Here is a 17,145-nt window from a genome sequence, read left to right as displayed (position 1 = left end):
ATATATATATATATTTATATAGGTAAATACATATATATTTCCCATTTGTTCATATATCGATATAAAAGATTATAAGGAGATATGATATTTCATTATCAATTTTTAGTATTTAGTGCGAAAGTACTAAGACAGAGGATACGTTTTGAAAATATGAGACTATTAAGTTTAAATTTTAGCCTGACAGTTATGCGTACGTTATCTGCAATACATTTTCATAACTTGCTATACATACAAACAAACAAGTGTAATGTTTATGTTCCACTTTTTCTTTCATCGTCTTATTCCTCGTTTCTTCTTTCTCTATCTTGTTTGTTTCTTCCGTGTCTCTAGCTGCAGTAATTATTCTTTCGGTGTTCTGCATTATGCATTTTTTAAAATTCTTTTTTGCATTATTTATACAGTCTTATATACAAACCAGCCCTCTTTCTCCGTCTTTCCTTTACACCTAGAGTCGGTCAGTATCATCTTTTGCGTCTAGTACATTATGCATTGTCATGAGTTTCCTTGTCTTCTGGTTGAGATTCCTCAGTTCTTTTATGGTCCAGATTATAAAGGGTTCAGAGTATCTTACAAGTGACATTGCACATATGTTTATTCCTTTATTTAGGTTTCTACTATAATATTTAATTTCGAGGCGTTTTATATTTATACTGTAGTATTTCTTTTCAATTTTCTGTTGCTTTGATAATGTCTCCTTCCAGAATCAGGTATTTGTAGCTATTATGTTCCCCTGGTGCCCACATTTCTGTTCGATTGTGTAGTACCATGCCTCCTGTTGCGTCCAGATTCCCTCTCCTCATTGTCAGTGGCCCGAACTTTCCCATCGAATTCCATTTGGATATCTTTGCAAAAGATTCTGGTCGTGTTTATTAGAGTCTCTAGTTCTGTCTTTGTTTTTTTTTTAAACCGTTTTAGATTATCCATGTACATAAGGTGGTTAATTCTTTCATCTGTGTGTCCGAACTTGTATTCGCCTTGTCATTTTCTTAGTATGTTGTTCAGGGGCATCATAACAATGATGAACAGTCATGGTGATAGAAAATCACCTTGCAAGACCCCTCTTTGTATTTTTATTTCAGTTACGTATTATCCATCGCCTGTCAGTTCAAGCCTCCATGTTATCATTGCATTTTCTATCAAATTGATTATCTTACCTGGTATTTTGCACATTCTCAATCCTTCTATTGCGGGATCATGTCATACGCTTTCATATAGTCTATCTATGCCATGGCTAAGTTCTTTTTTCTACTTTTAACAACCTTCAGAATTCTTTGCTCTATGTATATAATAGGTCATGTGCTCTTCTTTTTCCTTTCTGGCATCCTTTCATTTCCTCTGGGATTAGTCCGCGATTAGGAAGGGAATGATAAATTTGTTCCCTCAGTTGTGCCGTAGGTATTTTCCCCATTTCATGCGAACATGTTATTAACCGATAATTATTGAAAAATGTTTCCTTTTTCTGGGTCTTTTTTTGCGCCAGTGTTTCCATCGTTAATTATCCAGTCTAGCATGCCTGCTTGATAAATACATTTTTTTCAGGTTCTGAATTAATCTGTCATGTAGTGCTGAATTGTTTAAACCAGTATGCGTGTATTCTGTCGTGGCCTGGTGCTCTCCACTTAGCTATTTTTCGGAGGGTTATCTTAAGTGTTTCCTAGTTAATTTCTTTCTCTGTTCTTTTCCTCGTTTCTTTTTGACTCTTCCTTCATGTCTCTCAGTTATCCGGCATTTCTATTATAATCCTGTCGTATTTCCCATTTTTGGCTCCAGTGGTGTTTTGTTTCTGTTGGGCCCGGTTCTTCTGTTCGGGCTTTTACCCCGTTCACATTCTGATAGAATTGGCTTTCATTCTTTTCAAAGGTCCTGTTTTTCTTGCACTGTTAAGTTTTGTATCGGTATCGTTTTAATTTCCATTCTTTTGCTGCTATTTTTTTTTACTTCAATTCTTTCTGCTTCTTGTTGAGCCTCTCCTTGCTGGCCACATTTTTAGTTTTCCATCCTCTTATAATTGTTTCCATCTTGTTTATCGATTTGACTTTTTTTTGTATCTTTGTTAATCTGGGTTTCTAGTCTCATTTGCAATACAGGTTTTGTTGATCCTTTTTTTCTCAGTCTTTTTTCTACTTTAAGCGCCATACTTACTATCTTGGCATAAATTAAATTATTTAGGTCTGTAATAGTATCTTTTGGGATGTATGGAGTTTGTCCACCTTCTCTGTTTCAGCTTTTAGTTTCTTTCACTCTGGGTTTCTTAAGGATGGCAGTTTTGTTTATTCCTCGTTTATAAATTACCTGATGTTTTCTACTTCAACTAATTCATTTTCGTTAAGTTCCGTTGTTTCATAGATCTCGGTCTCTATGTTCCTTGTTTCCAAGTTTTGCAGGTCTTTTACATCTGGAGATCCAATATTTTGGGCTCCATCGAAGGCTTTCTTGGTCTGTTCCATCATTTGTTTTTTGCTATTATTATTATTATTATTATTATTAGTATTATTATTATTATTAGTAGTAGTAGTAGTAGTAGTAGTAGTATTAGTAGTTTTAGTTATATTCGAGGTAGTGGTATTATTAGTAGTATTTCCATCACCACAGAGAATCAATTATTGTTATTATTAGTACAAATAGTAGCATTAATAGTTTTGATATTACTACACAGCGCTGTGATAGGTGTGTCAGAAACTGACCTTACGAATGCGTGAAAAAATATTGAATTATTCGACCCCCAGTCTTTCCAAGCTTATAACTACTCGAAAAATGTAATCTAAACCCTATTTTTTTTTTCAATTATATCAAGGACCAAGGTTTCATTAAAAAAAAAAAAACAGCGAGGGTTTAAAAAAAATGGTTTTAAACTTCGGACTTTACAGGTAAATTTCTAAAAAAACACTGCTTTTTTGTTTTAAATTTGAATATATTATTTATTGATCTTTTATCTTCAATTTGTGATATATAAAACTTTGGCGCGTAAATGTTGTGGTGGCAACCACTTATTTGCATATGCGAATAACATAACACTATAAATGGCAAGCCTAGGTTGGCTTTGGTGTGTCTTACTCAAATGCCACCAGAAGTGACGCCGAAGAGCGTACATGTCCTTCCACCAAGACTCTCTGACTCGACACCGTCATTTGTACATATTGTAAATATACCTTTTCTTTAATACACTTATTATTGCGTTATCTTGTTGTTTGCGTCTTCATTGTATTTCCTTACTAATTATTGTTCAACCTTGCAACCACAACAGTTGGCGACGAGATATGAAGCGTCAAATATAACAGTTTGACGAAGAACTATTAAAAAAAAAGTACAACGCAAAGGTTGACCATTTTTTTTAAGGAATGCAAAGTGTTGACGAGCAAACGGGTTTTACGCTAAAGAGAAGTTTCAAATCAAGTGAAAAAAAAAACTCTAACGTGGCAAAAGCGACAATTTACGCCGTGTTCTGGGAATCCGACTTGCAAACGAATGTAAAAGTGAATTTTTGTTTGTCGCTACACGACAAATCTTACTAAAGGACCAACTTGCAAACGAAAAGCGAACTTTGTTCTGTCGCAAAAACGACAGGTCAGACCCGTATTACGAAAAGCAAGGAAGTAACCTACGGAAAAAGTTCACCAGTGGATTCTAATTACTGTTCTCCGTAAACAAAACAACAACTAAAGGACTTTTTAATTAATGTTTTGGTTGACGTCGGTACTAAAAGGAAATACCACAGCTAAAACTAAAATTCAAGGAAAGGATTTTTTTTCTTGAAGTTGTCACTGAATAACGGATAATACAGTAAAACGTCACGAAAAAAAAGGTAATCTCAATTTAAGAGGTATTTTAATTACTAAAATACTAGAGAAGAAAAAACTCAAAAGAACTAAATGTACTGCATACATTTATTCAATTGTGACTCGATTAAAAAAAAAAACCCAAACTTTTATTTTGTGGAAAGAGTTACTTATTAGTAAGTGCCTAAAAACGGAAAGTCAATTCCATTTCTTGATTCCAGATAAACCTGTTTTATTTATTTATTTTTTTTTGCAGCGTGACTCGCAAAAAGAATATATTATTGCAAGCAGCGATATTATTATTGAAAACAGGAGCTTACAGCAATTTGCTTTTTTGTTGTAACCCAAACCGGTGTATAGTGTACATGGTACAATATTTTTTTGTTAACTACACACTAAAAAAAAAAAAAAAAAAAAAACATGGAAGACTTATCAAAAATTTTCATGCAATTTTTACAAGCACAGGCTGAGCGGGATGAACGCAGACAAGCTACACAAAACGAGCTTTTGCAAGCACAAATACAGGCACAGGCTGACCGCGAGGAAAAGAGAGAGGACAGATTATTAAAATGGCAGCAGGAACAAGAAGAAAAGCAGAAAATGGCACAATTAAAGCAGAAAAAAATGCAATTGGAACAGGAAGAAAGGCATAAGAAACTACAATTGGAATATGAAGAAAGACAAGATGAACGTTTTGTTAAAACACTGGAACTACTAAAGAGTAATTGAGAAAATGTCGACAGTGTTAATTTCTCCCATACAACTATTTTTAATAGCATGGACACATTTCATTATGTGCCTGAGGAAGAGAAGAATTTTGAAGCATACTACACAAGATACGAGGATGTTTTTCAACTGGACTGTAAAAATTGGCCAAATAGTCAGAAAGTGAGCCTCTTACTCAGAAAATTGGGTACATCAGAACACAGCAAATTCGTAGATTACATATTACCTAAAAAAACTGCGGAATTAGAGTTCATGGAAGCTGTAAAATTACTAAAAGAATTATTTAATCATAATATATCTCTTTTTCATAAAAGATGGCTGTGCATGAATCTAAGAAAGATGGACAACCAAGATTATTTGACATACGCATCAGTTGTCAATAAAAACTGCGATAATTTTAAGCTTGCAGAACTAACGGTAGAAGATTTTAAATGTCTAATCTTCGCTCAAGGGTTAGTTTCCACGAAAAATGCAGAAATACGCAGACGAGTGTTGTCTAAGCTGGAATCTGAGCAAGATTTAACCCTCCAGAAACTAGCAGAGGACTGTGAAAGGGCCATTACACTAAAAAAGGATTAAAAAATATAGAAGAATCCGGAGTGGCATATGTAAGAAAAGTTAGAAAACCATACGCACCAACCAAGAACTTTACAAAGAAAAGCAATGGAACGGGATATTCCAAAGATAATAACCATAAATATAGTACAGAATATAACAAGCCTCTTCCTAGATATAACTGTAAGAGATGTGCAGAAAAGCATTGGGAATCAGATTGTCCTTATAAGAAGAAAAAATGCTACATTTGTAAGAAGGGACACAAAAGCGATTGCTGCAGATATAAAGATTACACCAGAAAGAGAGTACAGCAAACAAAATCAAATACAAAATTAGACAAAGATCGGCGAAAATACGTAAAAGTGGAAATATTTAAAACATCAATAAAGTTACAACTCGACTCCGGCTCCGATGTTTCTATAATAAACCTGAATACGTGGAAAAAGTTGGGAAAACCGGCCATGATGAAAACTAGTAAAGCAGCCCGGACGGTAACTGGTGGGGGTATAAAATTTGAAGGAGAAGTTGTCCTCCCGATAAAATTGAAAGGGATTTCGAAGAAATTAAAAATATTCGTACTAAAAAATAGTGAAAATCTGCTTGGAATAGATTTAATTGAGAAATTCGGACTATGGGATAAGCCAATCAATACATTCTGTAAAAAATTAGAATGTTCTTCTCCAACAACAGTAAATATAAAAGACGATTTAAAAGAATTATTTCCTGAGGCATTCACGACTAACTTAGGTCGCTGCAATAAATTCAAGGCCTCGTTTGAACTTAAAGAAAACGCCAGCCCAATTTTTAGGAAAAAGCGAAATGTTCCGTTCGCTGGGTTGGAAAAGATTGATAAAGAATTAAATAGATTGGAACAGACGGGAATTCTATCAAAAATAGAACACAGCGAGTGGGCAGCCCCCACCGTATACGTAAAGAAAAAGAATGACGAAATTAGAGTGTGCGCAGACTTTTCGACCGGGGTCAACTCCCTATTAAAAGATCACCATTACCCCCTACCAAGCCCAAAGGAAATATTCACGAAGTTGAATGGGGGTAATATCTTCTCCAAGATAGACTTGAGCGACGCGTATTTGCAAATACCGGTCGAGGAGAATTGCTCAAAAATACTATGCATCAATACGCATAAGGGATTATACAAATACAACCGATTGCCTTTTGGCATCAAAGTAGCGCCTGCCATCTTTCAGCAAGCGATGGACACCATGCTAAGTGGTATTGAGTGCGCATGTGCATACCTGGACGACATTGTTGTCAGGAGCAAATCCCTAGAAGAACATAAGGAACATTTGAAACAAGTATTTACTCGAATACAAGAATTCGGCTTTAAAGTAAAAGAAAGTAAATATGACTTTTGTATGAGCGAGATTAAGTATCTTGGACACATAATAAACAAACATGGACGACGTCCAGACCCGGACAGATCTGCGGCAATAAAAAATATGCCAGCACCCGATAATGTAAAAACCTTGCAGAGTTTCTTAGGACTCGCAAATTATTACCAATCTTTTATTGAAGGAATGCATAACTTGCGAGCCCCCTTAAATAATCTGCTTAAAAAGGATACACCGTGGAACTGGACGCAAGAATGTGAAACCGCTTTTGACAAAATAAAGAGCGCACTAACATCCGAATTATTCTTAACGCACTTTGACACAAACTTAAAAATAGTCGTCGCTAGTGACGCTAGCTCCTACGGCTTAGGAGCATGCATTACACATATTATGCCGGATGGGTCTAGAAAACCAATAGCGCACGCTTCGAGAACGCTGATACCAGCCGAAAGGGCATATTCACAAATCGAAAAAGAAGCGTTGACCATAATCTTTGCCGTGACTAAATTTCACCGATATTTATATGGTAGACAATTCATACTTGAAACCGACCATAAACCGTTAGTCACGATCTATGGATCAAAAAAAGGATTGCCGGTATACACTGCAAATAGATTGCTGCGCTGGGGTACAATACTACTTAATTACGATTTCCAGCTACAACATCTAGCATCAAAAAAGATTTGCCATGCGGATGGACTGTCAAGACTGATACCACAGAAACACAATCTGGAAGAATCAGTCATTGCAGCAATTCGACAAATGTTGAAGTAAAAAATATGGTAGCAAACATCATTAAGGAACTACCCGTAACTTTGTCGGACATTAAAAGGGAAGCCGAGAAAGACGAATATATAAAGGACATAAAAGAGAACATTATAACGGACACAAAGGTGCAGGAAGTTTTCTCCATATGTGACGATGTGTTACTGTACAGCGAGAGAGTGGTAATACCCAAAACATTGCAGAATAGGATGTTAAGACATTTCCACACAGGACATCCGGGGATAAATCGAATGAAGTCGTTAATGAGAAGCTACGTGTACTGGCGTAACATGGACACCGACATAGCGACAACAATTGATAAATGTAAAGGATGCCAGTTAGCGGCAAAATCTCCACCTATAGTACACAAACCTTGGCCGAAAACCGACCAACCATGGTCGAGAATCTACATGGACTTCGCTGGTCCAGTAGGTGAAAACTATTATTTAATTGTAGTGGATAGTTTCACAAAATGGCCGGAGGTAATGCGTTGCAGGAATCCAACAACGAACAACTCAATAGGGTTCCTACACGAGTTGTTTGCAAGATTCGGTGTACCAGACACACTGGTCACTGACAACGGAACGCAGTTCACATCCGCAGAGTTTAAGGAATTTTGCGACACGTTCCGAGTGAAGCACATCACGACTCCGCCGTATCATCCAAGGTCGAACGGCCTCGCGGAAAGGTTCGTGGACACGCTAAAACGAGCGTTAAAGAAATCCATTGGAACACCAACAGAAAAAGCTTTGCAACAATTCTTGCAAGTATATAGGATTACACCACATCCTAGTACACCATCAAACATATCACCAGCTGATCTAATGTCTGCCAGAAAGGTAAAATCAGCGTTTGACAAACTATTGCCAAGGCAGGCAATCATCCGAAACACTACACACACGAGAAGAAAGAAATATAACTCGGGAGATCGAGTATATTTTAAGTGCTACAGAAATAACACATCTTACTGGGAATGTGGAGTAGTGGATAAACGCATTGGTGATTGTACATACATGATTAAAGGTCCACAGAATATACATAAAAGGCACCTAAATCAGATAAAAAAACGTCATATCCAAGATGATGATGATACGACAACAGTCGAAGAGGAGGACACCATAGATATCATATACGAATCTTTTAATTTGGAACCGCCTCAAAATGCACCTGGACCCCGACGATCAGGTAGGAAAAGAAAAGTGAATGAACCATTAATGGTAAACCCAAAAAGAAAAAGATATTGAAATCTGTGTGACTTCAAATCTTGGGAGGGAGGGTTGTGGTGGCAACCACTTATTTGCATATGCGAATAACATAACACTATAAATGGCAAGCCTAGATTGGCTTTGGTGTGTCTTACTCAAATGCCACCAGAAGTGACGCCGAAGAGCGTACATGTCCTCCCACCAAGACTCTCTGACTCGACACCGTCATTTGTACATATTGTAAATATCCCTTTTCTTTAATACACTTATTATTGCGTTATCTTGTTGTTTGCGTCTTCATTGTATTTCCTTACTAATTATTGTTCAACCTTGCAACCACAACAGTAAATTAATTATTTACTTTTTAATAGACATTTCAAAATAGGGGGCGTGAGTTAAAAAAAACCGTTTGTCTAAAATATTATATTCAATTTATTGCAAAGAGCATAAAATTCCACATTGAACCTGAAAATATCGTAAAAACTAGAAACATTTTGATAGATTTTTAAAGTTTAAAAATTGAAAATATTTACCTCGTAAAATTCAATTGATTTAATTACGTAAAATAATGTCTTTTAAAAAAATTAAAAAATAATATTTCTATTACTTTTTATACAACTTTAATAGTTTATTTTGGAAGTAGAATCTATAAAGAAAATAAATAACCCACTTTTAAAGGAGAAATTACGAGTTTTTTTTATATTTTATTCGCAGTTTCGTGTTAAGGGTGTCAAAAATTCCCAAAAAATTCTGATACACCTAGCGCTGTGATAATTTTCTGATTATTTTTCAGATTTGATACCCTAAAATTATTTAATTTTTTTAAATTAAATCAGAATTACATATTTTACCGGACAACACTAAGCTTTTTTTTTACATAGGGGTCACTACTTATCAAGGGCCGGAGGCGACTCGGGGATAAGGGTTATTGCGTGTACAGTAATCAATGAGATAGTATTGTAGCAATCATTAGTATTGGAGATTTGATAGAGTGTCTTACTTAAGGGGACAGTTTGTCAGGAATTTGTTTATGTTGGATTTGAAGACATCTAAGTTGTAGTCAGGTGGGAAACAGGCAAACGGAAGAGAGTTCCACAGTCGTGCACTTCTGAGAAAGAAGATCTGCTCATGGAATCTACGTTTGGATTTAGGCACAGATAAAGAGTGGGGAAAATTATTAACAGTAGTTTCAGCCAGACGAGTATTTCTTGTGGAAGACTGGCGAGGGGGGACGAAACATTGGAGCTCAGACGAGTACTTGCCATGGAAATAACGATAAAACAAGGATAGGCTCGCAACGTCTCTTCTGTGGCAGAGAGGCTACAGGGAAGACAAAAGGGCACCCCCCACTAAACCACGAAGTCTATTTTGTACTCTGTCAAGGCAGGATAGGCTGTTTTTAGCAGCTCCTGCCCAGATGTGGAAGCAGTACTCCATCATTGGAAGTACTTGGCTTTTATACAGATAGAGAATTGCATCAGTAGTGAGATACTTTCTGGAGCGGTAGAAGGATCCCACCATTTTCCCAGCGTCCTTGGCAACAGACCTGATGTACGTGTTCCGTTTCAGATCAGGAGTAAAGGTCAAACCCAGAAGCTTGCCAAAACATGGGGCCTCCCCAAGACGAGAGCCATTCATTTCAATTGATGCCAGATGGGGATCAGAGCGTTGATGATGTAAGGATAGAAGCTTGGTTTTGGATGCATTAAAAGTGATCAACCACCTCTTCCCCCACGCGCTCGAGATCAGAGGAGAGAGAATCAGAGAGAACTTCGTCATCTACGGCCTTTGATGCGTTGCCATAGATGGTCGTGTCATTAGCATAGATGTCAACGAATGAATTTAAGTATGTGTTTTGGGATATCATCGATGTAGATCAGGAAGAGAGTTGGGCCCAGGATGAACCCCTGGGGGACTCCAGCATTTATACTCCAGGCCTCTGATTTCCGCCCATCAACCACTACTCTTATGAGCCTATTGGAGAGAAATGATTTAATGATTGAAAAAACATTTCGAGTTATACCGTAGCTGGAAATCTTGTGAAGTAGGCCCTTATGCCTTACCTTATCGAAAGCCTTCGATATGTCAATAGCAATTGCCCTGGAAAGGAAGCATTTGTTAAGAGATTCACTAATCCTATGAGATATAACCGTTACTACATCTGCGGTAGATCTTACAGAGCGTCAACCATATTGCATGTCACTAAGAAGGTTGTTTATGTTGAGGTTGTTGACTACTTCTTTATTTAGCTACCTATTTGACTAATTTAATTAAAAACTGAAATATTTTTATTAATTGATAAACGACAAATATTATTTATTTTCATTATGCATTGTTTTATTTCGCCTACGAAACATACAAAAAAAACAAATCAATATTAAAAATTGTCTTTCTTTACAGTCGCTTTCATACAGGAGAGAGGTTGATAGTCTTTCTTAAACCATTTCTTTATCCAAGCTGCTAGACTGAACACCAACCGATGGCTAATTTTGTAAAACACTATCACAAACTCGTCTATCTACAAACACTGTTAATAATTTCCTTTTCTAACACTAAATACCTAAAACGAGACGAAATTTCATAGAGCAAAGTTTAATTCCAAGAAATATCCATCTGTGAAACACAAGTCTACGAGCTGCTTCCCAGCTTACCACAGTATGGTCGTTTCTAAGTTCAATGCTAATGTTTTTGCTCTTCCTCCCTTTAAAATAATCAAATTCTGCGAAGTTTTTTACCGTCATTACCAGGGATGTGATTAAGTGGTTAACGACACGGATTGACAACTGCGGCGATGTATGTTCGAACTCAGTTCGTTCTACAGAAATGCATTAATTTAAGCATGTCGGAAAACTTCAGGTTTTCTCCTCTTGTCAGGTTTTTTTAATTTTTTACACAGTGATCACCACTTATCAAGGCCCGGAAGCCACTCAGGGATAAGGGTTATTGCAAGTACATTACGTTAGTGTGGAGATTTGATGAAGTGTTTACTTAAGGGGGCGGTTCATTAGGAATCTGTTAACGTTGAACTTGAACACATCCAAGTTGTAGTCAGGTGGGAAGCAGGCAGACGGAACAGAGTTCCACAGGCGTGCAGTTCTAAGAAAGAAGCTTTGTTCATGGAATCCACGTTTCGATTTAGGCACAGATAAAGAGTGGGGGAAATTTTTCACAGTGGATTCGGCTAGACGGGTGTTTTTTGTGAAAGATTGGCGAGGGGGGCAGAGATTGGAGTTCAGACGAGCACCTGTCATGGAAATAACGATAAAACAAGGATAGGCTCGCAACGTCTCTTCTGTGTGAGAGAGGTTGCAGGGTAGAGAAAAGGACATCCCCTACTAAGTCACGAAGTCTATTTTGTACTCTGTCAAGGCAGGATAGGCTATTTTTAGCAGCTCCTGCCCAGATATGGCAGCAGTATTCCATCCTTGGACGTACTTGGCTTTTATATAGATAGAGAATTCCATCAGTAGTGAGATATCTTCTGGAGCGGTAGAAGGATCCCACCATCTTTCCAGCGACTTTGGCAACAGACTTGATGTACGTGTTCCATTTCAGATCAGGAGTAAAGGTCAAACCCAGAAGCTTGTCTCCAAGACGAGAGCCACCCATCCCAATTGATGCCAGATGGGGATCAGAGCGTTGATAATATAAGGATAGGAGTTTGGTTTCAGATGCATTAAAGGTAACCAGCCACGTCTTCCCCCACTGAACCACGCGCTCGAGATCAGAGGAGAGAGAATCAGAGAGAACTTCGTCATTTACAGCCTTTGATGTGTTGCCGTAGATGGTCATGGAAATAAAGATAAAACAGGGATAGGCTCGCAACGTGTTTATAGTTGAAATTCTATTAGCGCAGATTTTCTATATTTTTTATAAAATAAGTGTATTCACAATAGAAAACTATAAACAATTCTCTTATAGTAAGCTTTATTGAACCAGGTTTAAAGATGAAACATTTACGACAGCGTGATGTCATTATAAATTTATTGTATTGGTATAAACAATATTTAGACAAATTCAAATGTTAGCTAGTGAAACTTACTTCGAACAGGCGTTCTATTGATTTTAGGCCCAACATAAATGTATACACGATCGAGTAACAATTTATCTTCTTGTTCTTACATTTTTCGTTTTCTTTTTCTTCGTTATTTCTTCTTCTTCTTTCTTCTTCTTCTTCTTTTGCTTCTTCTTTTTCTTCTTCTTCTTTTTACTATTATTATTTTTTTATGCCTAGTAGTATTATATTTGGCGCCGTTTAGTCATTTCTGTGTACTGAGGGTTATTCAAGCTGAAATCTATGCACTTCTCACAAGTAGGATATGACCGGCACACTACACACGGAAGGGAAATGGTCAATTATAATGCAGGTTTGACAAATCTTACTGAGAAAGAAAAGTAAAGGGACATGAAAGCAAATATATTGATAACTTTGAGTCAAATTATAGTTATACGAATTGGTCATCTTGCCTTAAAGAGGGCGTTAACAAGTCAGCCTTGCAGATGATTATTGTACTTGTGAAGAGTCTCTACGGAGTGACTCTTAAAGTCTGGCCTGCTACCAAATTAAGACAAACTTACTAGACACTTATTTTTAGAAAGATACGATACCGTGTAAAGAATGTGTATGTTCTATTTACAGAAAAAACACACACAAAAATATGTGTATATATATGTATGCGCCTATGTAGTCATGTGTTTCGCAGTATCTGTGACTCATCAGCGCGGCTAACTATCATTTAAGTATATATATATATATATATATATATATATATATATATATATATATATATATATATATATATATTTCTGAGGCTATACCAATATTTTACCAATTCCGATTAATTCACGATACCTTACTAAATTTCAGATTATGATACAATTACCGGTACTGGTTTTGATTCTTTATAAATATCTAAATATTTAACAATAAAATTATTATTTTTTCAAATTACCGTAAAATTATATGTTAAATATGCATATATTTTTTCAACGTAAAAATACACTTGTGTGGATTTGATATAGAATTTTTTGTTGCTCTTTAAAATCAATAAATATATATGATTACTTCCAGCAGTGAAAATTTTTGCTTTAAACAAAATCAAATGAAATAAGAAACGCTTTTAGCATCTTAAAATAGACAAAAATTTTCCGATTCCGATACTGATTTTGATACCTCTTAATGTTCCGATTTTTCCGATTTCAGATTTCTTTTCCGATTAATTGTCACAACCCTAATATATATATATATATATATATATATATATATATATATATATATATATATATATACACGCACACACACACACACACACACACACACACATACATATATATATATTGTCCGGGTTATTTTTTCACCACTGAAGAAATATAAATATATATATATATATATATATGCACACACACACACACACACACACACACACACACACACACACACACACACACACACATATATATATATATTTCTTCAGTGGTGAAAAAATAACCAGGACGAGTGCTTAATGTGTAGCCAGAGCAGTATATAGGAAATTTATTGCCGTGAGTCCAGAATGAATTTACATTTTGTTTCCGCCAGGAAGATATCATCTAGAGATGAGGATAGATCCGACCAGCTATGAATTCTAACGAAGCTGGTCGGATCTCTCCTCATATTCAGAGGATATCTTCCTAGCCGAAACAAAATGTAAATTCATTCTGGACAATAAATTTCATATATATATATATATATATATATATATATATATATATTAATCTAGCTAGAGAAGAGATTTGCTAGATGAGAAGATATTTCAAGACATTTCATAGCTAATCAACTTGTAACGCAGACTTTTGTTCTAAGCCGTATTTAACGACCCTATACTATGTCGAAAACTATTACTATAGAACCGAAAACTCCATCAATAGTCCTGAATACTTTTACACTTATCACACCGAGTGTTTATTTTTCTAGAATAAAATTTTGTTTGTAACTTAGTAGATGCTTTTTACTTGTAAATTTCGTGATTTATCACAGCTTCAAACAACGTACTCATGACGCACATAGTAGTAATTAGTCTGTACCGTTATGAAGAAAACTTATCTTCAGTATCAATAAATATTTGTTGACTGACGATGTATTCTAAGGTAAAAGGAAGCCTTTATTCTTGATATAACTATTATATTTAACAGACGCAGAAGTATAAGATCTAGGTCCAGTCAAAACTATGATTTGAATAATGCCAGAACCAGTTGTCTGAGATTAATGTTCTTTATAAATCTACTAACAACATCCTGGATGTTACGCTAAGTGATTAGTCTCGTAGGGGAAATTCAGGAAGTAGACAGCATAATTGCAAAAAAAAAAAAAGAGTATGGCGCAATGTCACTTTCAAATTTTTCTTATATTTGGTGCCAAGAAAATTATTTTTCTCAGAGATTGCGGCCCTACAATAAGAATATGGCAGCTAGTTTAGCTCTGCGGTTTTTATAGCCAAGTCAAATAGATACAAATTAAGTATTTGACACGGTAAGGAATGGCTGAACCAAGTTAAATATTTGGAGCAAATAATGAAAAATTAAAGACAAGTCATATATTTGGAGGAAATAGAAAATAAATAATAAACGAAAGTGACAGGAGTCGAATTGTAAACAAATGGTAATATGTCTGAAGAAAGAATTTACAATAACAAAAATAGGTTAGGACAATAACAAAGATTGACTTTGATTGCGAACGCAGAAATATGATGCAATCACAACAAAGAGATATTTTAATTATATTGGGTTAACGGCAGGATCTAGGAGAAGAGGTGATTCTTAGTGATCGAGAGATCTGCTTGGAAATATATCGTTACTTTGCTTCCCGGAAGTAAGAGGAAGTTTACGGCTAAAAAAAAAAAACGATAGCAAGAATAAATTGACAATTACAACTACGAGCTTATGAGAACATGAAACTGGGATAAAAACTTCTGTTTTCATGTTTTAACAAGCTTATTGGCATGACCTTTACTCCTGATCTGAAATGGAACACATACATCAAGTCTCTTGCCAATGTCGCTGGAAAATGGTGCGATGCTTCTACCGTTCCAGTAGATATTTCATTGCTGATACAATTCTCTATCTCTATAAAAGACAAGTTCGTCCAAGGATGGAGTACTGTTGCCACATTTTGGTAGGAGCTGCTTGAATCATCTCATCCCGCCTTGACAGAGTTCAAAATAGATGGAGATGCACTTTTCTCTTTCCTGCAACTTCTTTCCCACAGAAGAGACTTTGCGAGCTTTTCTCCGATTTATTGTTATTTTCATGGCAAGTGCTAGTCTGAGCTCCAATCTATAGCCCCCCCTCACCAAACTTTCATGAAAAAAACACTCGTCTATCTGAAACCGCTGTCAATAATTTTCCCCACCATTTATCTGTGCCCAAATCAAAACGTAGATTCCATGAACGAAGCTTCGTTCTTAGAACTGCACGCCCGTTGAACTCTCTTCCGTTTGACTATTTTCGATCTGACTACAATTTGGTTGTCTTCAAGTCCAACGGAAACAAATTCTTGACTCCATTGACTACCGTGCACTCAGTAACCCATATCCTCGACTGGCCCCCGGGCGTTGATAAGTGGTGAACCCTGTGTAAACAAAAGCTATGTTTAAAGCAGTTTTTATGGTATTTCTTTACACGCAAGCAACCTCTCTATTACGAAACTTCACGCAAGTACCATCGAACGGCGAATCAGGAATGTTAGATATGCGCCATGCACACATAAACGTATCTATTGGTTTAAGTAGACCGTTACCAAACTGTTATGTTTATTTGACCTGGTACTGAACTGTCATTTGGGTTAAACATCTTAGCTAGTTTAATTATGCGGTTTTCATGACTAAACCAAATAGGTACAAATGAAATATTTGACACATAAATTTTCAGATATTTTTTTTGATAATACTCACCTCATGAACACACAGACCCAACGCATTTACACGTTTACACATTGATACGCTATATACACTCACGACAATAAAACGACATTATGCCTACATAAAAAGAGATAAAATTGATCGTTTTATAAATAAACAATTGTATATACACCACAATGTGACACTGAGAGTAATATTAAGCAAGTATAATTCTAACTATATACACGCTTTTTTCTAGTCTGTTGATTATGGTTGAAGCAGAAGTCCTATATCTTTTTAACACCCTGTTCAGTAACTCTTGATTTAGCAGTCTTTTACGTTCTCTATAACTATTCTGCTGTGGGCAGGGACAGTGATACAGACAGCTTTGATTTCAAAGCATATACTTTGTTGCAAGCAATTGTTATACTGAAATCTATGATCAATGATGTTCATATAATGAGAGGTGTAACACGGCCGATTGTTTGGTTTCACTTGTTTAGGTCCCTATAATTTTATTTATGTCCATTTCGACGGGTGTTGAACGCGGTTTGCAATCTTGCATTCCGAACTTGAGCAGAATTTTTTCAATGTATCGTGATTGCTTCATAGTTATAGTTTCATTTTCACAGGTAAATTTTATACCGAGGAACCATGACAGTTGTCCAAGATCAGCCATTTTAAATTGTTTATTTAAGTTATTCTTAATATCTTTTAAAGTGTTGTCGCAGTTTGAGGCGAGTATTATATCGTCAACCCTAAAAAACAAAATCAACAATTTATTACCTATACTTTTGGTATACATGCACGCGTCTACGGGGCATTGCTTGAATTCCTGTTCTATTAAATAATTATGGAGTCTTAAATTCCAATTGTGTGCACTTTGTTTTAA

Source organism: Euprymna scolopes, chromosome 13 (genome assembly GCF_053919585.1).
Source record: "Euprymna scolopes isolate OS-2025 chromosome 13, ASM5391958v1, whole genome shotgun sequence".
In the NCBI taxonomy this organism is placed as follows: Eukaryota; Metazoa; Mollusca; class Cephalopoda; order Sepiida; family Sepiolidae; genus Euprymna; species Euprymna scolopes.
The sequence above is the reverse complement of the archived record's forward strand: the minus strand, read 5'-3'. Positions refer to the sequence as shown.